We start from the raw sequence: 27201 nt of genomic DNA, 5'->3' as shown, positions 1-27201 counted from the left end.
TCCACTATTTTGTAATTTGATATAATAGTAAAAGTTGATAAAAATTACATACAAATATATTTGTTTCGAGTTATCAATAAATAAAAATTTTAACTACCGATTTTCTAAAATACACTTCAACCGTTCTCCTGGATAGAAAAGCAAACTTTTTCAGGGCATATACATTCTTTTCATTCAACTGTCGATAAATCTATCGAAATTTCATACCCTCTTATCAAAGTCAAAATTCGTGTTGGCCTGTGTAATGAAATAAAGAATAAACTCAAGTGAGGAAAAATGAACAGGTCAATCGATCATATATTGTCGAAAAGGTTACAGGGTTGAGACAGGCAAATGAAATGGTATCGACAGCGGAAGTTAATAAAATAAGCAATCGTTGTTCACAAAAATTTCGGTAGAATAGAATGAAACGGTAGCTTTGAAACGGGAGACGGTAGTTAAGGTAGTACCGTGATAAATCACTTTTCTTACAATATCTTTCAATTTTTGAATACACATAATTTGAAGTGTCCTTTATACGTAGGAATTTTTTTTAATAGTCCTTGCGGTACTAAATTTTGCGATATTAGCGATCGAAAGTCGTACAATTTACATGTATTCCCTATCCCGACCGTAGTTAGAGTGAGCATTTTATTTAATAACTGCCATACTTTTCTTAGAATTTTTTTTAAAAACTGAGAATTATTAATTGAGGATATAACACGTAATTTTTTTCAAAAAAAACATAAACAAGCAGTACTCATTTTTTTGTAAATAATTCTTAAAGTTTGTTGCTTTTAATGATTTTCAAACTTTCTCTCATAACCTGACCCGTGAGAAATAGTGACTTGGCAACGTTGCCCTACGCGGGAAGTTTAAAATGCCATAAAGGCCCAACGAATTGAAATAAATGTCAGAACTTTGCGGATATAGGTTACGGTACAGAAGAAATTAAAATTGATAATATTTTTAATAATTAAGTGGATAAATCATAAATAACTACACTAAAAATATATTAAATATTTATTTACTTAAAATTACAGTTTTCGATAAAGTCTGTAACAAAGGCATTTATTTATAACTTTAGAAAAATATTGAATGCTACTAATATTTTACTTTTTTTTAGAAACTCTTTCTTTCTTACAAATATTTTTTTTTGGTTTATTAATCACTAGGTTTGGCACGTTTTCATTTCTTAAAAATTTTAAAACATTTTCTATAATATCTTTTTTTTTTGGTTATCCTTACTTTATTATCAATTTTTGCAGTAAACAATCGTACCACGCCGTCATCACCTTCTTGCTTAAAAATTTCTTCCTAAATAATCAACTGAAATGTCATTTATAGCTAATTTTTTACACATGTTCAAGGAAATAATATCTTTCAACTCGCATAATACTTTTAAATTGACTTTTGTTTTCTTTGCATTTGGTAATTCTTGCAAGTAAACTTGACATTTCTTGTAAGAAGCCAACAACTTTTTTTTTACGTCGAGTATTTCGACTAAATTCTGTAAAATTAAAACATCATAAGCAGCATCGTGAAATGATTGCGGCTCATCATCTGAATTAGTTAAAAAATCTTGACTAAGACTCTCTAATTTGAATTTACCAGGACCTTTTCTATCACTTAATACTGACTGAAACATTGTTAAAGTATCCCCAAAACCTATAATTAAATCTAGAATAGTCGAAGCATTTACATTACTTATTGCACGTAAAAGGCGAGGAACATCAAACCGGGCATTATGCGCTACTAACAAACATTTCTTTCTACCCTTAGACAATTTTTTTAAAAATTGCCTGAAAGATTCTAATGCATCAGAAATCTTTAGAGTTTGTACCTTCTTCTTATCATGAAATAAATTTTTCTCATGATCATGGTGAAGTTTAGTAACGGCACTCGCTGACGCGGAGATGTTAGTTTTGGTGTGAATGTAAACATTAAAAACTTCTGTATCACAGATAGCAGCTATTTGTAGAATATGAGCATCAGCTGCAAATCCAGTAGTTTCAATGTCGAAGTAAACGACAATTGTTTCATGTTCATCAATAATGTTACTCTTTTTGCTATCACGAACATAATCATTTAATCTACTAATCCCGCAATTACTTTCATAAGTAATCCCTCACTTTTTTCATTATTTTTCCTCAAAAGCTCTCTCTTTCTCTTCAATTCTAATCGACGTATTTTTTTACCCTTTGTGTGGTTAAATAGCGTTATCTTCTCTCGGTGTACATCCATTTGACGAACGTATTTAACTGTTTGAAGTCCATTAGGAAGTTTTAACTTCTTTTGAATATTAAAAATACTCGTATCACCATCATTTTTAACACAAACAGCAGATGCAACTCTGATATCACAAGCAGCACTTGTGCTCAAACATTTACTTTTATGAGCTTTATGAGCTACAACATTATTAAAACTCTCATTGCCTTGGCTTAAAGCCGCTACAGAGAATTTATGTGAGTTAGCGGCATATACTTCAAATAAGTTAACTAATGCACCGTATAAAGTTTCATCTGATAGATTGAGTGTACGCTTTTTATTAGGATTGCACCAATTACCGCAATTTTCGTGTCTACTGAATAAGTGATCAGGTATTTGCTTCAAATTTAAAGCCAACTGTTCAGATTTCCCCTTATTTTGAGATACAGCATATGAGAAGCATTTTTTAATGTGAGGAGAAACACCCTGTCTAGCCAATTCTTTATAACTCGATTGCATTCTCCACAATGCTGTCCCAAAATTCTTGGTCAAGTGATTTTTATCACATAATTTATGAAATTCTTGAGTTGGATTGTCTGCTCGTACAGCAGAAATCATATAACTGTCTTCGTCTCCTATGATGGCTCGTACTTGAAGACCAGCTTCCTTTAAGATGCTGCTGTGATTGACAAGTTCAACTACTGCCGCAGCCTCCATCGCTTTAGCACTACCGTAAAAATTTAATCGACAGTCATGGTCTTCTTTTTTACGACCCATATCGCATTTCCGGCATTTTCGATTTTTCGTCGTGTAATCAAAAATTTTTCCTGATAAAAATCCAATAATTGTACTATAACCGTTCAAGCTGTCATAGCTACGTCCATTACCACGTTTTCTCCAACCCATATCAAATGATACTATTATATTTATTATTTCACCTAAAGCATTATCAAATAAATAATGATTATTCTGTGAATAGATGTTGAGGATGTCAAGTTGAGGAAAAATATCTTTGGCGATTTCCGGAGGCCTGAAATTGGAAGAAAAAATTTCATTTAATTTCTAATCATGTTTTTATTTTTATTTTATTTATTTATTCAATTCAATATCAAATGTACAACATACAACAAAAATTTTTCTGTAAAGTACATAATTTCGAAGTGCGCGATTTACAATTATATACTATTCACCTAAAGCTATGACAGCGATACTCAATTTCTCTTTTGTGACAGTAAAACAAGAAAATCACAAGTCATATTTCAAGTTAAGATTTAATTTGCCGTATATTATACATTTGATGATAATATAATAATTATAAATCCTCCAATAATGTACAATTTTTTAAATATATGATAGTGTAAAAATGTGATTTGTAATCATTATTTTATCCGCATGAGCTCTTTCAATATTTTAAATAAATCGAAATAAATGCTTACAATGTATCGCATAATTTCTTTACATTTTTAATGACCAATTATTTTTCTTCTGATGCAGCTCGCTTACAACTGTCCTTTGCTTCTGATTCAATAGCTTTGCCAACTATAACCTCATATCTTTTATATAGTTGATTTCTAATTTGAGGTAAATTTGCACAAGCTAGAATCTTATTTAAACTGGTGTTTCCTACACCTGAATGGATGGCTCCTGAAACATACCATTAATTAATACATTATATAACAAACTAAGTACATTTATATATGTACTTTTTAATTAAACTATAACACTGTATTAATATAATAGATATTAATAAATTGATAATAATTAGGTGTATAATTAATTATATTGATTGAAATATAATATTTATGACTTACCAAGTACCACGGATGAATTAATATCAGAGACTGTCTTGGTTTTTACTCGACTGTTGACCTTATTAAGCTTTGCACATTTATCACACTTTATTTTAAATTTTGAATGCAGACCTTCTGTTTTGAACTCATAAAGCTTCTCCAAATCCAAAAGACTTCTGCAGCTTGTGCATTTCAGATTTTTTGCAATTACTTTCCACGTAACTATCCCATTCTCGTCAGGAATTTTATCTCCGTCCTTTCCGTCAAGTGCAATTTCAACTTTTGGTTTTTTAGCATTAGACATACCTGCTAATGCATTATTAATTTTATCAGCAGTCCTTTTTTGGACAAATCTGCCGTTTTTTAATCGCGAAGTCATTGTGTATTATTTTCAGTCTCCAATTATAACTAACCTCAAATTGATTTCATAACAATACATTTCTCTACAACACATGCTTGAGGGGCAAGAGATACTGAGTTAGAATGCAACGTTGCCAAGTCAGACAAAAGACGCAATGGGAAAATTTTTATACTTCTGCGCATGTGAGAGGAGGCGCAAAGGTGTACTGTATCTCAACTACTTTTTACTTTAGTTATAATGTTTTATACAAGGGATATTTCTCTGGAAGTTGAGGACTGCTGCTATCACGGTACTACCTTAACAGAGAAAAATGATCGTAGGTCGGGAGAAGCGATATAATGCAAGAATTTACTTAAAACGACACGTCACTGGGTGACGTGATCTCACCCAAGTTGCAACTGACGCTACGAAACTTATTATTCTGTCAATTAAAAACGAGAGTGAGAACTTTACTGCAATCGGTAGAAACCAAAGTAACGATAATAACGGGAAAACACGGCGAATTTACCATAGATTTTAACCAGTACGAAAGATTGATATTCATTAACACTTTAGAAAATCGGTAGCGTAAACGATCGACTAGACAATTTTCGGTAGAGTTATTCATAAACGATAGAATCAATAATTTACAATAATTACGGATCTGAAGAATTAAACAATGAATTCCTTAGCATAACTTTCGAGAGAATGCAAAGATACAATATTATGAGAGAGTGAGAATTTCAGAGAGATCACTAAATAAAGGAATACACTAAATCAGGGTTGCAAATTTTTGAACGAAAAAGTAATGTATTAACCCTTACTTTTTCAATTCATAATGGAAATAATTCAATGTTGTGATGGAAATTATTTCCATTATAAATTGAAAAAGTAACGGTTAATGCATTACTTTTTCTTCAAAAAATATGCAACCCTGCACTAAATACACCGCAGTACAAATGAATCAAGAATAATACGCAGAACTTAACTTAACAAGATACAGAGAAAAGAATAACAGGCAAAAATAATATAGAATTGCCAATAGCAATAGAAAAAGGTGCGGTCATATTGAGAGGCTGATTCTACGCTCGGTTATACTCCAAGGAAGTCGATATACGATACAATAGGCAGGAAATGAATAAAAATATAATACGCAATAACGGAAATACAATATAAGGCACACTACGATTACAAAAAAAAAGAGTATGGAATGAAACGTGAAGCCAATGGGGCTCAAAATACGATAGAAACTACAGAAGCAGAGTAATAGAAACTCACAAATAATCAGAAAATTCATAAAAACAAGAGAATTGATTATTCGGCAGTTACGAGGTTGCTCAGACACAAAGATTATTAATTACTGGAATCATATAGTCGCACGGCGGCTTACTGCAAATCTGATCTGTGGATCATGATTCACACAAAACTGGCATCGCACGATGCAACCAAAGTCGATAAATACAATACTAAAAGGAATAGAAATTATGAGCAACTCCGTAACGATACAATAGAAAGGCAAAGGCCTCACCTTAACGGTGACCTCAGGCACACGACACTGAATTTGAATTGAATAAAACTGAAAGAAAAACGGCAGAAAACTAGGAATACGGTAGGAAATTTACGGGAACAAGGATGAAGCTAACGGTAGTGCAACGATGATAATAATAAAACGGTAGCGGGACGAAAGACGATAGTACGATATAAACATAGCGATAGAGGAAGAGGTATCGGTAACTTGAATCGTGAGGATGCAGGAATTCGTGCTGTCAATCAGCGGGTCAAGCGTAGAATAGACGGAGGTCGGAGTTCGGCTCGCCGATCTCGCGGTTGTCGTGAGGTGATTCTTCTTCCTTTTGATTGGTTGGGTGACGCCGACCGCAAATAGGCCATCCGCCTGTGGCGAAAATCGGTTGAGGTGTGGTCACGCGTTTTCAAAGATTACCGCTAGATGTGACGTAATGTGCTGCTCGTGATTTCGTCATTGACACCAACTCGTACGATGTAACAGCTGCTTCAGTTTACTGTCCAGATTGCCTATCATCGGGGACTTTTTTGACGGAGGCATATACGAGGTGCCTCTCGGTCAAAGTTACCGAGTGGAGAGTGACGCCTCATTGTTCATTTCCACCAGTTTCGTGTATAGGCAGTGGCCATCTGCCTATAGTATCAAGAACGTGAGTAGTCGTTGCCGACAGAAAGGCTGCGTCGATCCTCGAAACGATGTCTTTATCAATCTGTACGTAGTGGTTTGGGGTCGGTCCAGCACCAGGCCGGTAAGTCGGAAGATGGCAGGCTACGGTCTGCCCTTCATGCCATCCTTAGGGCATCCGATAGAGCCTGCGACTGGTTCCTCTTTGAGGAGCGGTGCCCTCGGCTGTCGGGAGGATTTTCATCTCCCTGTTTACCGGCAGTCGAGGCGATACGGAAGGTTCGGGTGGATGCTACCCCAGTAGCAAAAGAAGTGCACTAAGGTAGCCAGTATGGTTTTATTAGACCGTCGGTAGGCGAAGTCATCGGGAGCTGGAAACGGTGGATATCGGTAGCTGTGGTTCCCTCGGTGGTCGGGATCGTTGTCGTCCAGTACCTGATCAGCGTGCACCGAAGCGCGAAATACAGAATTTACAAAGAAAGTGTTAGCTTGAAACTATTATACTTTGTATATCTATATATGTATTCACGTACACACACAGACACACACTACACCATACACTAGTATCATATAAATCAGTTTCTGTATAGCAAGCCTAACTAAGAGCACGTTTATTTATCTATCCCAGTAATCCATGCAATCTATCAGACAATAGGTTATGGGCCTTATAATTCGTTTAAATTATTGATTGCACCGTTCGGATTTAACGAGATAAAAGTTTATTTTTGGTGGTTTCAGTGAATTTATAGTAGAAATTGGACAAAATAAATTCTAACCGCAAAACGGCTATAGTGTGGCTAAGTGCGCACGTGATCGTTGCTCTGAAAATTTGTCTAACCTTTGTGGTGTGTTAGTGCTGTGTTTTATGCTATGTAAACATTTTTCTCATTTATCTCATTTTTTGCGTTACAATATTAGTTAAAAACGTCAAAAACTTTGTGCATAGAGATATTGAGACAAGAGAATCAATATAGTGCTAGGTGTTAATATTGATCAAAACCAAAAAGTAAATACCAGATCTAAGTGATGATGGCTGACGTACAGCTAGCTGGTATAATTAAACTACAATCGAAAGAACATTACTCAGACTGGTCCTTTGCAATGGAATATTATTTAAAAGACCAAGATCTGTGGGGTTGTATAGAAGATACTGAAAGCTATACACGTGATGAAAACAAAATGAATAAGGCGAAATCTAGAATCATCAGCTCAATACATGTGAAAAACTACTCTCTTATTAAAAAGTGCTCCACTCCGAAGCAAATGTGGGACGAGCTGAAGAGTACATTCGATGGAGGTGGCCTAAATAGAAAAGTGGGTCTACTGAAAACGTTAGTAAGTACCAAACTTGATGATTACCCTAATACAGAAGATTACGTCAATAAAATATCTGACACAGTTCAGAAGTTGGAATCTCTTAAGATGAAATTGGATAGTGAACTGGTAGGTGCTCTGCTTCTGGCTGGCTTACCTGACAAGTATGATCCTATGGTGATGGGACTTGAAGGATCAGGTCAAAAGCTTACAGCAGAGACAGTTAAATCTATTATCCTTCAAGATGTGATAAAAGATGAGAAAAGTGCAACAGAAAATGCTTACGCAGCAAGGAATTTTAACAGAAAGAAGTTCAACAACAACAACAACAACTTCAACAAGAAGAATAACTACAAGAAGCAGTTCAATAACGACAAGTTCAATAACAATAGCAACAAGAATAGAAGATGCTTCAAATGCAACACCTATGGACACATAGCAAAAGACTGCAGAGTGAAAACAGAAACCAGCAACTTGGCAAAAGAAGATGACGATGAAGAAGCAGTCGCTATTGTATGGATGATCACAAATGAAAAGTGTAAGGAGTCAGATTGGTATCTGGACTCAGGCTGTACTCAACACATGACACCATTTCAGAGGTGTTTATCTGAATTTAACACAACAAAACCAAAGATGGTAAGGTTGGCTGATAATAGGTTAGTAGAATCCACTGGCCAAGGAGTTGCTAAAGTTAACCTATCAAACATGGACAAACCAGTGATTTTAAAGAACACACTACTCGTACCTAAACTACATGCAAACTTAGTCTCCGTACACAGACTAACCGCGACTGGATTTCGAGCAAGTTTTGATGACGAAAAATGTGATATCATAAATAAGAAGACCAATCAAATTGTTGCCACAGCAATCAAAGAAGGAAAGATGTGGAAGTTTATCAGAAAAGATGAAGAAACTGCAGCTCTAGCCAAAACTTCAAAAGTGCCAAACGCTATATGGCACAGAAGATTAGCCCATTTGAACAGGCATGACATGCTAAAGTTAAACGAAATGGCCACTGGATGTAAAATTATTGGAATAGATCATCAGGCATGTGAAAGCTGTATCAAAGGTAAACAAACAAGATTGCCATTCCCAAAAGAAAGCCAAAAAGCAGAAGAATTACTTCAGATAGTGCATTCTGATATGTGTGGCCCAATGAATATTAGCTCATTAGGTGGAGCAAGGTATATACTAACCTTCACAGACGACATGAGCAGATTCACACACGTATATTTTTTAAAGGCAAAATCAGACTTACTGGAGTATTTACAAGATTATGTAAATTTGGCCGAGAATCAAACAAATAAGAAAATGAAAACTCTCAGATCTGACAATGCACTGGAATACAAGGACAAAAAAGTTCAAGACTTTCTCAAAAGGAAAGGCATAAGATGGGAATCATCATGCCCTTACACACCAGAGCAGAATGGAGTTGCTGAAAGGAAAAATAGAACCATCGTGGAAAAAGCAAGGACAATCTTATTAGAGTCAAATGCTCCAAAGTATCTATGGGCCGGGGCATCATATACAGCAAACTATCTGATCAATCGTTCACCTTCAAGAAGTATTCAATCAACGCCATTTGAAATTTACACAGGCAGGAAGCCAGACTTAAGTCACTTAAAAGTTTTTGGATGTACAGCAATGAAACATATACCAAAAGAACAGAGAAAGAAATGGGATGAAAAATCAAGTAAAAGAATGTTTATTGGTTATAGTGAAACTCAGAAAGGCTACAGGTTGTTTGATCACAACACAAAGAAGATTACCGTTAGCAGGGACGTAATTTTCATAGAAGAGGAAATGTTTTTCAAACCAAAGGAAGCTCCAGCGGTTACTTTACCTAAAAAAGAAGAAAAAGAAGAAGAATTTGTATACTTACCACTTGAAAAGTGCCTAGAAAAAATAAATTTGAATCAAGAAATAGAAGAAGAAAGAGACTCAACAGGTGTAGTGGATATGTCATTAGATGAAACAGTTGAAATTCATAGACAAGAAATGGACGATCAACAGCAAAATCAACTTGAAAATAGGCAAGCAGAAGAAGAAGAAGAAGTCAGAGAGCAAGTGATAACACAGACTCCGACCAGGCCTACGAGAAACAAGAATCCACCAGCAAAGTTTAAAGACTACGTTATGACTGCGAATGTCACAACAAAAAGAAAAAGAGAAGAGGAAACAGAAAAGATAAAAGAGCCTAAAACTTGGCAAGAAGCTCTTAATTCAAAACTCAGAGATGAATGGTACCAAGCAATGAAAGTTGAAATGGAAAAATTTAACGAAAATGAAGCTTTTACACTTGTAGAATTACCCAAAGATAGAAAACCGATTGACTTAAGATGGGTGTTCCAGATCAAGAGGGATGAATATGGCAAAATAGTAAGACTCAGACCAAGACTCGTCGCCAAAGGATTCATGCAAACCATCAACATCGATTATTTCAAGACATTTGCACCAGTTGTACGCTACGCTACAATTAGATTTTTGGTGAGTCTAGCCATGAAGTATGATCTGGAGATTTATCATTTGGATGTGGATGCTGCATTCTTGAAAAGTTTACTAAAAGAAGAAATTTACGTCAATCAACCAGAACCATTTGTACAAAAAGGAAGTGAAGATAAAGTATTAAAGTTGAACAAAGCAATATATGGACTCAAACAAGGATGAAAAGCGTGGCACGAGACGTTTACACAAATACTAGTAGAGATGAACCTCAAGCAAAGTGCAGTTGATACATGTGTGTACCAGTATAAAAACAATCAAGATTGGATCATCGTCGCCATTTACGTAGATGACCAAATGGTCCTAGTCTCGTCGAAACAGTTAAAAGAAGAATTTGCACAAGCCATAGCAGAAAAACTCAAGATCAAAGATCTAGGATTACTCAAGTTCTTTTTGAATATAAAATTCGAAGTTCAGAGGGAGAAGGCTCTAACGTACGTCACACAAGAGACTTACATCAATAACATGATAAGTAACTTTAGATTAGAGGGAGCAAACGATGAAGACACTCCACTAGAACCAGATGTGAAATTAGATAGAAGCGACTCAAGTCCTGTAACGCCAAATTTTCCATACGCTGAAGGAGTAGGTACCTGTTTATACTTGAGCCAAACATCCAGGCCAGATATCTGCTTTGCAGCAAGTTATCTTAGCTCATTCAACGCTAATCCAAAGAGAATTCATGTTGCAGCGCTTAAACATTTGATGAAGTACCTGCATGGAACAAGAACTTTAGGACTGAAGCTTCAAAACGACAAATCTAATCAGATAGTAGGCTATTCAGATGCAGATTATGCTAATGACGTGAGAGATAGAAAATCAATCTCTGGCTACATATTCTTTTACAACGGTTCTCCAATCTCATGGTCAACAAAAAAGCAGAAGACAGTTGCAGCCTCTACTTGTGAAGCCGAATATCAAGCTTTATCCGCTGCCTGCTCAGAAGCTAAGTGGTTGAAACAATTAATCATGGAGTTTGATCCAGAAGTAGCTTCTAAACCAATAATTATAAAAGTAGATAACAACAGTGCAATAAATCTAGCAGAGAATGAAGGCTACAAAAGTAAAGTCAAGCATATCGACATCAAACACCACTTCATAAGGGATATGTGGAAAAACAACATCATTGAAATTGAACATGTATCAAGTACGAAGATGGTAGCTGATTATCTGACGAAGCCGCTGAAGAAAGAAAAACATCTATTCTGCCTCAACAACTCAGGATTAGAAGAAACAAGTGATAATTAATTATAAGACTTTTCTATTATCACAACAAACAAAAAGAACATTTATTTTATTTTAAAATTGCTTACAAAAATGTTATTTAGTTTTTTCTCATTACATTTCTTATTTTTTATTTTTGTTATTAATAGTTTAGAGGGAGTGTTAGCTTGAAACTATTATACTTTGTATATCTATATATGTATTCACGTACACACACAGACATACACTACACCATACACTAGTATCATATAAATCAGTTTCTGTATAGCAAGCCTAACTAAGAGCACGTTTATTTATCTATCCCAGTAATCCATGCAATCTATCAGACAATAGAAAGAATTAGTTAAAAGTAGTGGTGGTCTGTTTGTATCGAGTTCGGTTGGAGTATCCCGCTGAGGACGCGTTTCCTGAAGATAAATAATGGTTGCGTGCTCTAGTGACGGGCGACTCTAAAACGCCACGTTACAATATATATATATATATATATATATATATATATAAATATATATATATATAAATATATATATTTTATATATATATATTTATATATATATATATGTATACATATACCGGGACAATCTTTTGAAACTATACATATAATTCGCATGCGCGAGTTTTATCGGCTGATCGGGCAGGCTGGCCACTCCGAGTTTCAGCTGTCAAACTCTGTTTCTGGCGGCGTTGTAGTTCATACGAATTTTTGAGATTAGAATCTCAAACAGTCGAGGTAGTGACTCGGAAGGTTGATGCTAATGCTCTTTGAAAATTGGCTTTATTCGACTGAAATAAGAAATCTGTTTAAATGTTGGGTGCTTGGAAGAAACGCAGCAGGTAGGTGCGAACACTTTATTCAATCATTTTTATTATTTCGTACATTAGAAATAACAATGGAATTTTTATCTATCAACAGGTGATACGGCCAAATTAATTACATCTCTGATATTCACTGTTATCTGCCCATTCAATTTGTCAGATGTACAAAGATCATCGCCACTTTCAAGCAACTAAGCAACTTTCTCACTCTTTTGTGATTTCAGGCGGTAATATTGAATTTTATCACTTTCGAAAATGAGACATTAAACCGAGCGTTCAAGAAATTTAAATGTCTCACTATCTGTAACGGAACTGTGAATCTTTTTTTTCTTGAAAATAGTTCAACAAAATTTACGAAGAGTCGATAGTCAATGTATTTTGAATAATGTTTTAATGATGTTTAATTAAATGAATGGAGGGAACCTAATACTCAAATTGAAAATTCAAGTAATATTAGATTTATTAAAATGATTTCTGTATTTCATGTTAGTGCGGTTCGAAACAAAGAAAATCTAATCGAAAGCGTAGAACTCAGGAACGTAAATCACATCCTGTGACACAAGTTGAAAATCAAGTTTCTCAAAATGCGCCTCAATGTCACAATTGGCTTCAAGGACAATCATGTTTTAGAGTGATGTCAGAACATTATTACGAGGATCTTGACTTATCGGATTCAAGATTGTGTCCGTTGTTCCATCAAAATGAATGAATATCTAATTTTTAACGAAGTTTATGAAGATTTTTTTCCAAATAATGTAATCCGATACAATATCTTGTTCATAGTCCTCCGAACATCACCTTCTAACAAGGATATTTGGAAAGAGTCCCTTTGTTGCAGAAACCATTATAAAATTCTTGGTTTTCAATTCGTGCTACTGAATAACTCTGTGTTTCAGGTTCCATTTTCAATCTCAAAATGGAATTTTTTTTGCTCCAGACAATGCTAACCTGAAATGCAGAAATAATTGCGGTACATGGAGATTCACAAGCTTTCAGTCTTAGCGTAGGACCCTATAAAGAGTGTGAAATTTAATTTGGTTTCAAGTTATCGTGCAACTAGCTAGCCAGATGACACCGTCAACTAAGATTAAATTTAAAGACATTTTGAACTGAACTTATTTAACAGTTCTAGATTTAGATTGCAAAATTCAACCCTACAATCTAATTGAGGACTTGAAAAACTATTTATCTGAATTCAATGCCAAAGAGAGTAAAAGTAAGCTTCAAAATAAGATACCAAATCAAATGGTATAAAGTTTGAGAAACAATGCTGGTCAATAATAATGCTTAAATTACAATGGTGTACAGAATGATTCCTCGGTAGAATGAATTGGCAGCAACGGTTAAGTAACAAACTTATCGCTATTGGCTCGATCAAAGTAAAATGATGGGATATTCAGCCATTATGATCTGTAGTATATCCCGCTCTTCAATTTTGCCTCAAGTGATGTTAAGAAGGTAGCGATGGCCTGATAAAATTCACTCTGGCACCTGATGTCTGACGAAACAACCAGGTTCGATGGTTCTAATGATTGCACCGCTCGAGAAACCAGGATCGTTGCCACCTAAACGTTTTGACCATCAGGTAAGGCATAATTTTCCTCGTGTTAATTAAAGTTTAAACTTCGAGCCTGCTGAAAAAAAACGAATTTTATCATTGAATGCATGTTAAAATATTGTCATTGTCAAAGATCACGTAATTGGAAATTTACTTACATGCTTCCATGCCTGACAAATTCAGTCCCGCTTTGACAATGAATTATTTCGTACCTGAAAATATTAGAAGCTTTTATTATCAAACAGGATCTTTCGGTATTTTTGAAGGCAAAAAAAAGGCAGCACTTTTTGAAAGGCAACCAATGGCCAGACGAGGGGTGATCAGAAGAGTGGAGATTGGTCTCCCAGTGTTATCGGACGATTGCCTTGTAAGTTATTGTTTTGTTTCCTAATTTTTCTTTAATAGCATGAGTTACACTGTAATATTAACTGTTGTTCTTTTTCTCTTTTTATTCTTGGATATCTGGTGAACCCTCTTTGTTAACGGAACATTGATTGTTGTACAATGGAGCTGCAAAAACTTTGTCAACTAATCAATGATGTCGGCGAGGGTTTTTGTGAGTATTGCGTCCGGTACGTTTTCTGTTAATTGCTACTCTTTGTCCTCTTAAGCTTCGTGTTTAAGATGAATAATTTCTTTATTTCTTGTTACTCATTTCTTTTATTTATTTCATGTTCATCGGCACTAATTACTGACTTCTGGAGCACTGCACCGTAACGAATCTACTCTGGAAATACCTTCTACTGGGTCTCAACCATTCATTTATTTTTAATTTCATGAAAATAAAGAATCTGTTCACAATAAACATTGTTTTTACTTACCTACCTCTGTTTGTTCAGACTCCCACTTGTTACTGACATTTCACGTTGAATTTCAGATTTCTTCTTTCAATAAATAACACCCAATTTCTGTATCATTTGATATTTGCTTTTCCGTTAAATTCTTTATTGCGTCGGTTGAATATCTTCCGAAATCAACCACGGTATGGCTGAACGATACTATTCTTCTTAGACAATTCACGCTACGTAAAAATAAACAGCAGCATAACCTCAATCCACGGCTTCACGCGCGAGAGAATTACAGCTTTTGTTTCATTTTGTGTACGTTGGCACCTTGCTCAGCAGATGAAAACATCACCGCGGCGCGATTTCACCGCCCAATGAGATTAAATTATTTGGCGCATGCGCGTTATATGTATAGTTTCAAGAGATTGTCCCGGTATAATGGAAGAGCGAGAGAGAGATTCCAAGCGTTATAACGGGTTTTTGCTTTGAAATATCTATTTTCCTTACATGTATATATATTGTAACGTGGCATTTCGGATGCGCGTTCCAAACGGCTCCCCGAACCCTGGACGGGTCACGAAATTAGGGATCCCGCGGATCAGACCGCGACTCATTTCGAAAAAGAGCGCCAGGACAACGGTCACGCATCCGAGACTCTGAGAGGGGACCATTGACGGTCTAGCGACTACGACTTTGCAGGATTTTTGTTTATTTTTTTGGTTGCGAGTAAATGCGGCATCATGCAGGGGACTGGCGGCGAATTCGAACGACGTTACCGGATGGCAGTCGCGGCGGATCGCGACGAAAGGAGGGCCTCACACGAGGCTACGGAGAAAGCGTCAACGGAGAGCTCTGCCGCGAGGGAACCCAAAGCGGACGAGATTCCCGTTGGTGGCCGGCGAGCCGTAGCCTCCCGTCACCACGCTGACGTCAGGCAACCTCGCGAAGTCGTCACTACGCCACTGTCAAACTACGGGATAGCGGAGACTGGACAGCCAATCATCACCCGGCCACAGCGGGCGCCAAATATAGCCATAAGTTAGGCTATATGAATTTCGGAAAGAAAACACCAATGAGAGCAGGAGAGTTTTTCACCACGGATAGCGCCTATTTTCGAGGCATGTTCGAATTGCGACTCCGATTAGCGGAGCTCGACACTTGAGTCCTGGCGACGCTTCGCGACGGTCGAGCTTTAAAAAAAGAGAAAGAAATATTAAGAGAGACAAAAAATTTTTTATTCTTGTGTGAGTGACATGGCTCAGACTGGCGTAGGCGAGTTCTTGGTGTGGCTACGAAGCGGTGAGCGTTTTTAATTCCTTGCGGACGCATTTCGAGTGCCAGTAGATCGGCGCACCGGCACCCGGTTGGCCAAGCCCTGGTTGAGTTAGAGTAGTACTCGAAATTCGTTTGCCAATCGCCTTGTTGGTGACCGTAGCCTGAGTTTCGCGATACCGCATAGAGTCAACCCGGTTCCTGTAGAGTCTCGTGTAAAGTCCCGGTTGTGAGTGGAGCCAATTTCGGTTTGAAATTGAGTGTAGCCAAATTCCGCTGCACAGGGTCTCGTCGAGTCTGCGTAGGTAAAAAGTGTCACCTCTCGTGTAGGTCGCGTATCATCGTGCGTAGACGCTCAGATTCGCGGGACGGTTTGCAAATTTTTTTGGAAATAGCGACTACGACTGGAGCTCGGATGCGTAGTGATACGCTATGAGCAAGCACGAAAAGAAAAGCTTCCTAGAGTTATTAATTTGGTCGCGATTAGCGCGTAGAGTCACGTTCTTTTGGTTTAGTTCATAAATTATTGTTCATTAGTAAGATGGCGATCAGCGCACGGCATAAGGAATTTTCTAGATTTATTAACGATCGCGGTTAGCGCGTCGAGTATGATTTCGGTTAAGTTTTTGTCTAGCGGTTTATGGTTACGTGGTGATTAGCGCCGTGAATAGTAGAGGACGGTCGCGGTTAGCGCGTCGAGTCACCTCCCTTGTTTTGTTTTTTTTTCTTTTGAATTATTGTTTGGCAGTAAAGTGGTGATTAGCGCCCGTAGAAATGAGGGGTCATCCCGATTTAGTCATTTAATTTTCTTTCTTCTTTTCTGTTATATTATTTTCTCTTCTTTTGTTTGTTAGATCTACCCACACGACACGAAATATGTCAGAAATATTTCCGAAATGTTACAACATTTCAGATTCATTACATAATTTCAGGAATATTTCAAATGTAATATAACATTTTCGATATTATAAATATATTTCAGAAATATTTCAAATGCAATATAACAGCACTGGTACCTTTGAAACGTTTCAGGAATATTTCAAATGCAATATAACATTTTCGATATTATAAATATATTTCAGAAATATTTCAAATGCAATATAACATTCTCGATATTATAAATACATTTCATAAATGTTCCAAGCGCAATATATCATCACCGGTACTTTCGAAACGTTTCAGAAATATTTCAAATGCAATATAACATTTTTGATATTATAAATATATTTCAGAAATATTTCAAGCGTAATATAACATCACCCGAACTTTCGAAACGTTTCAGTAATATTTCCGTTTATGTGTGTATACATAAGTATTTTTCATAAAATTTGTCATTTTTCAAATTTTCCATAATGGACACGTGCATAAAGTTTTTCAATATTTATACCTTTCATAAAGTTATGGATCTTTAATAATTATGCATACTGAGCTACGTCCAGTCAAAAAGACCGAAGTGAAGACTTTTTGACGGAATACGAATTGGGCGTCATAATTCTCATTTGTCTTGTTGAATCTACCAATTTTCTCGAACAATATCTCTTAAGGGACAACACCACTGTGACGGCTTCAAAAAATTGATTTTTTTAAAACCATCTAGAAAAATCTAGAATACATTTGAGAATAGAATGCCGTTGGTCCCAGGTCAAAAAAATAATTATTTTGGGAGATATTAAATATTTTGTGGAGCGATGTAGCGCTCCGTGACGCTCGGGGTCCCGCGCCACCGCAGCAAGCGGTAATATTTCTGAATATCGCCATAAGCCGCCTCTTCCTAAGGAAGTATTGCAGGCAATTACGCCAGTGTATGAAAATTTGAGCAGAGACGATTTGCTGGAGCGTTGTTTGGGCGGCTTTACGCAAAACAATAACGAAAGCTACAACAAATCAGTTGGGGCTATAGCCCCCAAGTGTCAGTCCGGGAGCAAAAGAATCGTCGATATTGCCGCTGATATCGCGATATTATTATTCAACGATGGCCTGAGAAACCTGATGAAAGTTATGGAGACGTTGGGGGTAACCATCGGCCCGAATTGTTTCAATTTTTGCGTTGAAACCGACGCAATGCGGATCAAGCAGGCGGAGCGCTCGCTCACGGAGGCTGCAAAAGAGGCAAGAAGAGCTTGTACGAGAAAAGATGCTGGGGACCTCGATTTGCTTCTTGAAGGCCAGATGTATGGTGCCGGAATCGCTGATTAGGTAAAAAAATTTTTTTCCAATTTATCACATAAATTGAGGGATTGTTTCAGTTTGAAATTTTCAAAAAATCGATTTTTTTTTATGCATTATCGGACTTCAATAAACATTCTCTGAAATTTTCAAATCGAAATTCATAGAAAATTTTCTACAGATTGATAATCTTTTTGAAATTTTTGTTTCGGATCAAAATTGCGGCCGCAATAGTGGTCACCGTGCAGGATCTTTTTCTTTGCGTGTCATTACCACAATTTATTTAACTGTTATAAACTTATTAAATAAACGTAACAAAAATCATTTCGTAATCGTCATGAATGTATTTGGTTATGAAAAAAAACCGGACCGACTAGTTTATTTTAACATTAAAAAAACAAATCGCGAAAATCAGTGATTTTTTGAAGGGCCACACTGCTGAGACGATCACACAAACTCCAAACTTTAAACGCGTTTTTCTCAGAACCACTTTTTTGAGTGCGGCACGCAGCAGAACTCGAGCAATTTTTATCCGATCGTCTTCAAATTTGGACTGCATCTATAAAACTAGATTATCTAAAGAAGTACACAGGATTTTTTCGATACCTCAATAAATAAAAAAATTATAGCTTTTTTTCGACGAGAAATTTTGCTCGAAAACCGACCTTGAATTTCAGAAGCGTGCCTAATTTTCAAAAATCAATATTTTTTCAAATCCCTGTGTACTTCTCTTCAAAATATCATATTATTAACGAAAACACTCGGTATTTTTTTTCAGATTGACTTTGAAGATAGTTCTGCTGCGTGCCGCGAATCATTGCAGAGGCAACAGCACCTGACGCGGGAGCTTCCCCAGCGCCACCATGGGGCGTGAAGAATGAATAAATTTTTTCTATGTATCTTTAACCCTTCAGGACTTGGGTGTTTTGACTGCCATTATTTACTTTGGCCATGAGAAAAAATCTCATGGCTTCTGCGCATGCGCTCAGTATATTTTAAATACAGCTTTCTTAAGAAAATTTCATTTATTTATAATTTTCAATGTTTTTTAAGGTGAAATAATTGCTCAAATTTATTATTAAAGTAATGACATTTAAATATTCACAATGCAAAATAACTTAGATCTAAGTACTCATAAAATGTATTTGTCAGGGTTATATATAAAACAAAAATACTGACTTACGTTTATTTAACAACTTTTAATAATATTCATTTAATGAATATCAACAATTAAATTATAAATTTTACATTTTTGAAAGCAGATAACACAGCACAACATTGCACAATTATTCCTTAGGTATATGTATCATGTAAACAAGTATGGCGGACGCATACTACGGAACGACCCGAACTAGGCCGAAAAGAAACGGAAGCTAAAATCTCTCACCCTTTAATACTCTGGCCATGAGAAAAAATCTCATGTTCTCCAAAAAATTATTTTTTTTCGCAATTTTGATTTAAAAAAAAACAGTTTTTAGTGAATGTGTATCTAGAAAACTATATTATAGGAAGATACAAAAATTTTCAAGTAGTCTTTCCATTTGAATTTTAAAAGATATTTGAGATCTACGTTGAGCATGAGAGAAAATCTCATAACCCATGTCCTGAAGGGTTAATAAACAACAAACAAAACAAAAAAAAAAAATTTAGAATATCTCTTTTTTTTCCCACAAAAAAATTCTTGAAAAACGGCAGAAAAACAGGGGGCCACAGTGGTGTTGTCCCTTAACTGGTATTTTAGTAAAGTGATATTGGGGTGCTTGAAAAATCGCGCTTTTACGACAGAGCCGACCGGTCAACATGGCCGACTTCACCGAGTTACCCCGTCGAAGTTACTAATTGTAATATGATTTCAAGTTGCGATTTTACGCCGCCAAATGGATTCTGGATTCGCCCCGGAATATTAAATTATTCCCGTTGAAGTGGCACGGAGATATAAAGTTATTAAAAAATAGTCTCTGAGGGAAAAAAAATGTAAATTGGTATATATATATATTTCTCGAAATGTCAAAGATTGAAATAGGTCTGCACTAGTCTGCAGAACTCGTGTTAATGCGATCTAAACTAATTCCCTCCAAAACCTCAGAAAAACGTGTGGGCGGAAAAAGCCCAGCCCCTAAATCGAGAGGGGATCCAATTCTCCCTCGGATTCGCTCCTACTCTACACGGAAGTAAATCAAACGAACTCTTAAAGCTGCCAAAGGGACTCGTGAGAACGGGTCCGAAAGTGTGGTCCACACCGAATGCGTGATTACTTTAAAACCAGTATAACATTGACCAGATACTTCCAAATTCCAATGTTTAGAATATTCAAGTATTGGAGGTGGTGGTTTCGAACGCCTTAAACGGATACATAAATATTCGTTATTTACGTCTGAACCATATAAGAATAAACAAGCAGTGTTTATATTTTAACTAAACAATTCATCAACAATTAACATTCCTTTTTGATTCCTGGGTGACCGGTTTACACTAATTGTAATATTATAATATTTATTCACATTCTTATTCTACGTACATGTTTATTGAAATTACCGTCGTACTTATATTAATTCAAATTAACGCGCCTTATTTATTCGCGTTTTATCCGCGAGGAAGCGCTGAAAAACCCTAAAAATATGGCATCACGTCGCATACTCGAGCGCACGTGCTCGAGCGTCGCGCCAATTTTTCGCGCATCACCGTCGCGCAGCGTCGTGCACTCTTCCATCCTTCATTCTCGAGCTTTCTTGTTCTTTCGCACCGCGTTTCACAGGTCGTTAGATACCACGGATCTCTTGAGAAAATTACAGAAACCCACGTGGCAAGAAAAGTGGATATTTGGTAAGTAAATGTTTAATTTCCAATAAATGTGTAGAGAATTAGACCAAAAAATATCCTTAGCTACTTGGCATAATTACATATTTACGTGCATATTTGCTATGTACGCTGTTCTGCAGTTTGCTTGCTAAATCGGCTATCCTTAGCCACCACGTGTTGAATGGTATGCAATTGAAATACTGGCTTATGTGTGAACAGAAAGTACTATACTGCTTATAATTTTTTGGCAAGCTGTGAATTAAATAAAATAATTACGATCGTTGACTTCCCAACTATGAAACATCTATAATATTAAATCTTTTTATAGTTTACTCAACAAGGTTATTTCCTAACCGCAGTTGACCTCTCACGAGTGAGTACTCGTTTGCTTTTCCATAGAATTGAAAAAGTCATGCTACGTATTTAAAGGATAACTTTTTGTCAGAATAACTTTTCCTTTGGAGAATCATTGTGATCTGGATGAACTAAGAGTGTTTGACCAAATATTTAGAAAAAGTCAGAAATAGTGGAAATTGTGTGTGGAAATTTCTGGTTTTTTTCTCATATTTTTTGGTTAACAGATCTTCGTTTATCCAAATCAGAATGATTCACCAAAGAAAAATTCGTCCTGATAATTATCCTTCAAATTGCGTGATGATTTTCCCCCTTGATGGAAAATCACATGATACGGCATAATTGCCTTATGCAGTATTAAATTATGCATATTCCGATATTCGTATAGTGTCGCTATTTATTAATAAAGGCTAATTTTAATTTATACTAAATTGTTGATCAATTGAAACTTGAAGATACGCCGAACGTTATCAAACTTCGGTTTACTTTTCACTAGTTAATTACTGATTGAGGCCTGTATATTCAAAACTGTACGTTTTTAACATTTTTACTATAATTATTATAGGATATTATTATGCATTATAATTATTTTTCACGCTATACATATAGACGGGCTCTAATGAAACACTTAGTGTATCTCGCTGGCCCAAATAGAACAAGGCTATTTCATAAAAAGCAGTGTAAGGCATGTACAGAGCTCTGTATATACGTCCTATGTCAGCTTCAGTTTTATGCACATTCCTATCATTGTTGATTATAAAATAGCAGAATATACTCTCACAATATACTCTTCTGCTTATACGTTATTTCAATCTGGTGTATACCACCTTGAGCCTCGTGTAATCTAGCTTCAGTTAGAAAGATATCAGACTAGCGTGGAGACCGCCGATCAGTAATTACATATTATTTGCTTTGAATCACACTCATGTATTTACAACTAAATCTTGAAACATCTGTAATAATTGCAGGAAAAGGTTGAGCAGCTGACAGTCAACTGTGTATTCGAAATATACAACATACGTTTTAGGTAAGACTATTATTAACCAATCATTTTGTTTATGTTTGATCAAATGATTGGGTAACCAGCTACCATTCGATTGGCAATGACACTAATCTAATATCAATAGTGGCATTACGTCCATATTTTCAGTGTATATTTTATGTTAAACAACTTAACTTTGCAGTCAACTGTATAGTAGACCCTGACAAACATTAGTTCTCAGACTGTTTTCAGAATAAACTTTTATTTTCCTGCACATCAAATGAGAAATTATTGACTGACCTTTTGTTATTCAAAGTTTTATGTTCGCAACATTGAATATTATACTTTATTATACTTCTATTATTTATGATATTTGATTTCAGAAAATGACACGTAAAAGAAAAAGTAACGACTGCTATTCAAATAGACATAAACGTCGTCTCGTTGAACAACAAACTAAATTAAGTATTATTAGAATGAAGCAAGCTATGTCATTTGAACAGACAAACTTATCCGGTCAAGACAATGAAAATACACTCGCGCGTTCAGAAGCCCAGTCAGGCTCTCAAAATTTTGATGTTACTATTGATGGACCAAATTTTGAAAGTGTACCATCAAGATCAGAAATACATGATAATGTACATAGTAGCCAAGATAGTGAATATAATTCTGTAATAGGTAGCGACGTTGAAACGAATGTAGATGAGCATGTCGATAAAAATACACCTAGTATTGCAAATATTACAGAAGCCCATGATTTAAATCATTCGAATGATTCAAATCTTGCAAATTGTTCAGGAAGTTCTCAGGAATTATCAAATAACAATAATTCACTGGTTGGCGATTTCCGCCAATGGATAGCAGTTCATAGACCTTCGAGAGGTTCTGTTAACGCGTTGTTAGGTATCTTGAGAAAACATACGAACGCAAAATTGCCAAAAGATTACAGAGCACTTCTCAAAACTCCTCGGTCTACAGATGTTCACTGTATCGCTGGTGGCCAATATTGGCATAATGGACTGGAAAAAGCAGTCAAATCTATTGTCAAGCATCGAAAGCAAGCTGCACACAATATTGGGAATATTAACTTGATGATAAACGTTGATGGCGCTCCTGTTGGCAAATCGTCACAGTATAGTCTTTGGCCAATTTTGTGTTCGGATGATATTTTGAAAAAAGTTTACGTCGTTGGGGCCTTTTTCGGAGAAGGAAAGCCTAACAATGCTAACGAGTTTCTTGACATGTTCATTAACGAAGCAGTGACTTCAATCAATAATGGTCTTCTATTTGATAATCAACAGTTTGATGTCAGAATTCAAGCCTTGATATGCGACGCACCTGCTAAAGCATTTATTTTACAAGTCAAAAATTTTAATGGGTACAACAGTTGTACAAAATGCAATATTGAAGGAGAATATTTAGAGCATACCATGTGTTTTCCATCAGCAGGTGAAAATATAACTCTAAGAACCGATGAAAATTTTAGAAATTATATTTATCAGGACGACTATCAAATTGGAACGACAAATCTTTCTAGAATACCTCACTTAGAATTGGTTACAAATGTTCGACTAGACTACATGCACCTAATATGCTTAGGGATTGTCAAAAAATTGCTTTTGCTCTGGATATGTGGGCCTCTTAGCGTGAGGCTATCCGCCTAAGACATAAAAAAAATCTCTCGTGCATTAATTAGGCTGAGAAAGTGGGTTTCATCGGATTTTGTGCGAAAACCAAGGTCATTCAAATTTGTCAAGTTGTGGAAAGCGACAGAGTACCGTCAATTTCTTCTGTACTTAGGTCCCATAGTTTTAAAAAATGTATTGAAGAAAGACTTATACGAGCATTTTTTAGTTCTGCATGTGGCGATAACAAGTCTGATCAGTCCGATTCTGGCAAAAAATCCTTCAAATATAAAGTATGCAGAAGAACTTTTACAATATTTTGTTGAGTCTTTTGGAAATATATATGGACTTAAGGATATGTCCCATAATGTTCATAATTTACTACATCTTGCTGAGGACGTCAGAAAATTTGGTCCCTTAGATGAGTTCAGCGCTTTTAGATTCGAAAATCATATGTCTACGATTATAAAAATGACTCGGAAAGGCGAAAGACCGCTTCAGCAGATAGCTCGGAGACTTGCCTAATACGATTATATATCTACCACTGATACGACGGACGAAGACGTGCATATAAATGTTGGTTTTCACAAACGTCACTTCGAAGGTCCTTTAAGGGAGTTTATCTGATGATCGAATTAACAGATAGATTTCGATGAAAAAATTCGAGTCAACTTGAAAGTATGTAAAAAGTCACCTGTTTAAATTTCAATCTCTCCGGATATCTTGTTCGCGAGCAATTGATAAATAAAAATTGTCTGAATTAACATGGCCTCTTATGGATAGTCTTGTTTTTTTCGCCTATAAACGTGAAATTTACAATCATTGACAGACAGTTTCGAACCAAACTTTTGTAATAGATAAAAAAATATGTAAAGAACATTTAGACTGCTTTCTAAAATCCATTGGATACTTACGAACTTCAGAATAAATTAATTTGTCTCGCGAAGTGCTAATTTTTTGGAGGTTAACCTCCATTTTACTATGGCCGCATATGAAGCCGGCAACGTTGCAACCGCGCGCTTTTTGAAATGACCACTGCGGTACTTTCCAAACGACGCAATATGCAGTACACTTGTGTCAAATCAATGAATCGCAAATAACACCATTGTGTTGTTAAAAAAAAAAGGATATACAAAATGATAACACATATAAAAATTAGATTGAAAACATATATTTTTGCAATTAAATTCTATCACAATATAATTTTCCATTTGAATAACAAAGCGTATAGAATCTTAAATCTAAAAAGTAGGAACTGAAATTTTGTTTCGGAATCTTTTTGGTTTTTCATCTTTGGAAAAAAATCATAATTGCGAAATTTTGTTTTCCAAAAAACCGCGGATTTTCTTGGAAACGCTTCCAGATTTACTGACTTTAATATTGCCATTTTCATCCTCACCAAAAAGGTTCAACACGCCCATTAATTTATTTTTTTGGTGCACTTGTAATATCAGATCGTAACTTATCCCCGCAGCGACGATTTTTTTGCGCGTTGCAAGTGATGTACAGGTTTTTAAACCATCAAGATTTTTTAAAGCTTTTGGCAACTCCTCGTCGAATTGTTGTTTTTTTCCTGCGTCATCCCACGTTAGTGTATTTTCAAAGAATGTTTCATCAGAAATACCAAGTTTCATGATCACTTGCTCGAGCATCGCAACGTCATCGGTAGCGTTGTGAGCATCAGACGTTGATATTTCGAGATTTTCAGCGAGTTTTTCTAATTTATTCTCCCCTTTTCCGGTTAGCTTCGTGATTTTTTTGATAATGGGCAACAAATCCGAGAAGCCAAATATCACTGCTGCAAAGTGTTGAATCAGCAAACTTCTTTTTATAGCCTCTATGAGCCTCGGACGATCAAATGTGCAGTTATGTGCAACTAACACGCATTTCTTTTTCAATTCTACCAAGAAATTGTAAAATTTCAACAATGCATATTGGAGACCAATCGATATAACTTCTTTTCCATGATAATGCAGCTGCCCTGCGACTGTCCGTAATCCAGTTATATTGCTTGCTTTTTCATCAATTTTCTGGGTAGGCGTTACGTAAATTGAAAAATACGAACTTCCGTGTTTAGCAGCTATTTGCAAAATATCGGCTGTTTTAGAAAAACCACCAGTTTCTAAATCAAAAAACACCAATATACGCGATGAAGAATCATTCTCAATTTCATCAATCGAAGGCATATCAGCGTTCAATAATCCCATGTCTGATTGGTATGTTTAAGATCCTTCCGAGCGTTTCTTCTTGTGTCGCAAATCTGTTTTTTTTGCTTTCAAAAATAAACGTCTTTTTTTGAACTCTTGGGAACATGATCTTAAATACCTTTTGCTCGCGTTCGAATCCACTTTCAGACCATACGTTTCCGTATATTTCGCGGGTGACAAAGATAATTTTTCCGCCATTTTATGTACATACTGTTCCCCGCTATTTTTTTTATTGATCGCGCATGCTAGCCGAGCATCGCTGGAAGCTGTTGAACCATAGAAGCGCATTTTTGGTGCTTTACTAGCAATCGTCGCGCTTAGGCTTTCGTTGACGTTACTCGAAACTCCTGCTGCGAATCTGTCCGCTCTAGACGCTACAACGTCGAAAATACAGCTTAACGCATCAAATAATTGTTCGCTCACAAATCCGTCCCCTATCGCGGAATGTCTGTACGATTCCGGGTTGGCATGATAGCCGCACCATGTTCCGCAATTGTCATGGTTATTGAAACAATGGGATGGAATGTTTCTTATTCCTTTGGCCATTTCGACAGGATCACCGATATTTTGAGCTACGCAATAATTAAAGCAGCGTTGGAGATATTTTATTGCACCAGCAGTGAGCTCTTTGTGATTTTTTTTTATTTTGTAGAGTTCATTTACTACCCCTTTGCTTGTGTGATTTTTATCAGAATGTTTGATAACTTCATGATGACTAGCCGCTCGTACTGATCCTATCGCGCTACTATCGTTATCTCCGATCATGATGCCTAATTGAACGTGACACGTGTCGAAAATCGAATTTTGGGTTGCTAGATGCGCAGCAGCTGCGGACTCCATTGCCTTAGCAGAACCTTCAAAATTCAGTCTCCAGTCATGATCGCTAGAGTCGTGTCCTCGATCACATTTTCGGCATTTTCTATTTTTAGAAATGTACGTAAGGACTTTCTTTGTAAAAAATCCGACGAGAGCCTCAGATCCCGTAAGACTGTCGTAGTTACGTCCAGTGCCTCTAGTTGTCCATCCCATATCGAACGAAGCCGCAATACGTACTATATTATCTGGTTGAATGTCCGTAAAGTTTCTTGGATTTTTTTTGCATGAAGTTGGAAATAGGAAATTCGTAGTGAGGTG

At 36.1% G+C, this 27201-nt stretch overlaps 1 protein-coding gene and 1 long non-coding RNA gene across 2 annotated transcripts in view; one reads left to right on the top strand and one right to left on the bottom strand.

Annotated features, from left to right (window-relative positions):
* Positions 1-27201, bottom strand: part of Fife (regulating synaptic membrane exocytosis protein fife) — a 2091151-nt gene that overhangs the window by 1382773 nt on the left and 681177 nt on the right. The gene's annotated exons all lie outside the window — the stretch shown is intronic.
* LOC124223233 (uncharacterized) lies at positions 20784-22666 on the top strand. The gene is made up of 3 exons (XR_006884240.2): positions 20784-20923; positions 22222-22280; positions 22619-22666. It is a non-coding gene; the product is annotated as an uncharacterized lncRNA (long non-coding RNA).

Source organism: Neodiprion pinetum, chromosome 7 (genome assembly GCF_021155775.2).
Source record: "Neodiprion pinetum isolate iyNeoPine1 chromosome 7, iyNeoPine1.2, whole genome shotgun sequence".
NCBI lineage: Eukaryota > Metazoa > Arthropoda > Insecta > Hymenoptera > Diprionidae > Neodiprion > Neodiprion pinetum.
This window is presented reverse-complemented; position numbering and strand designations above follow the sequence as displayed.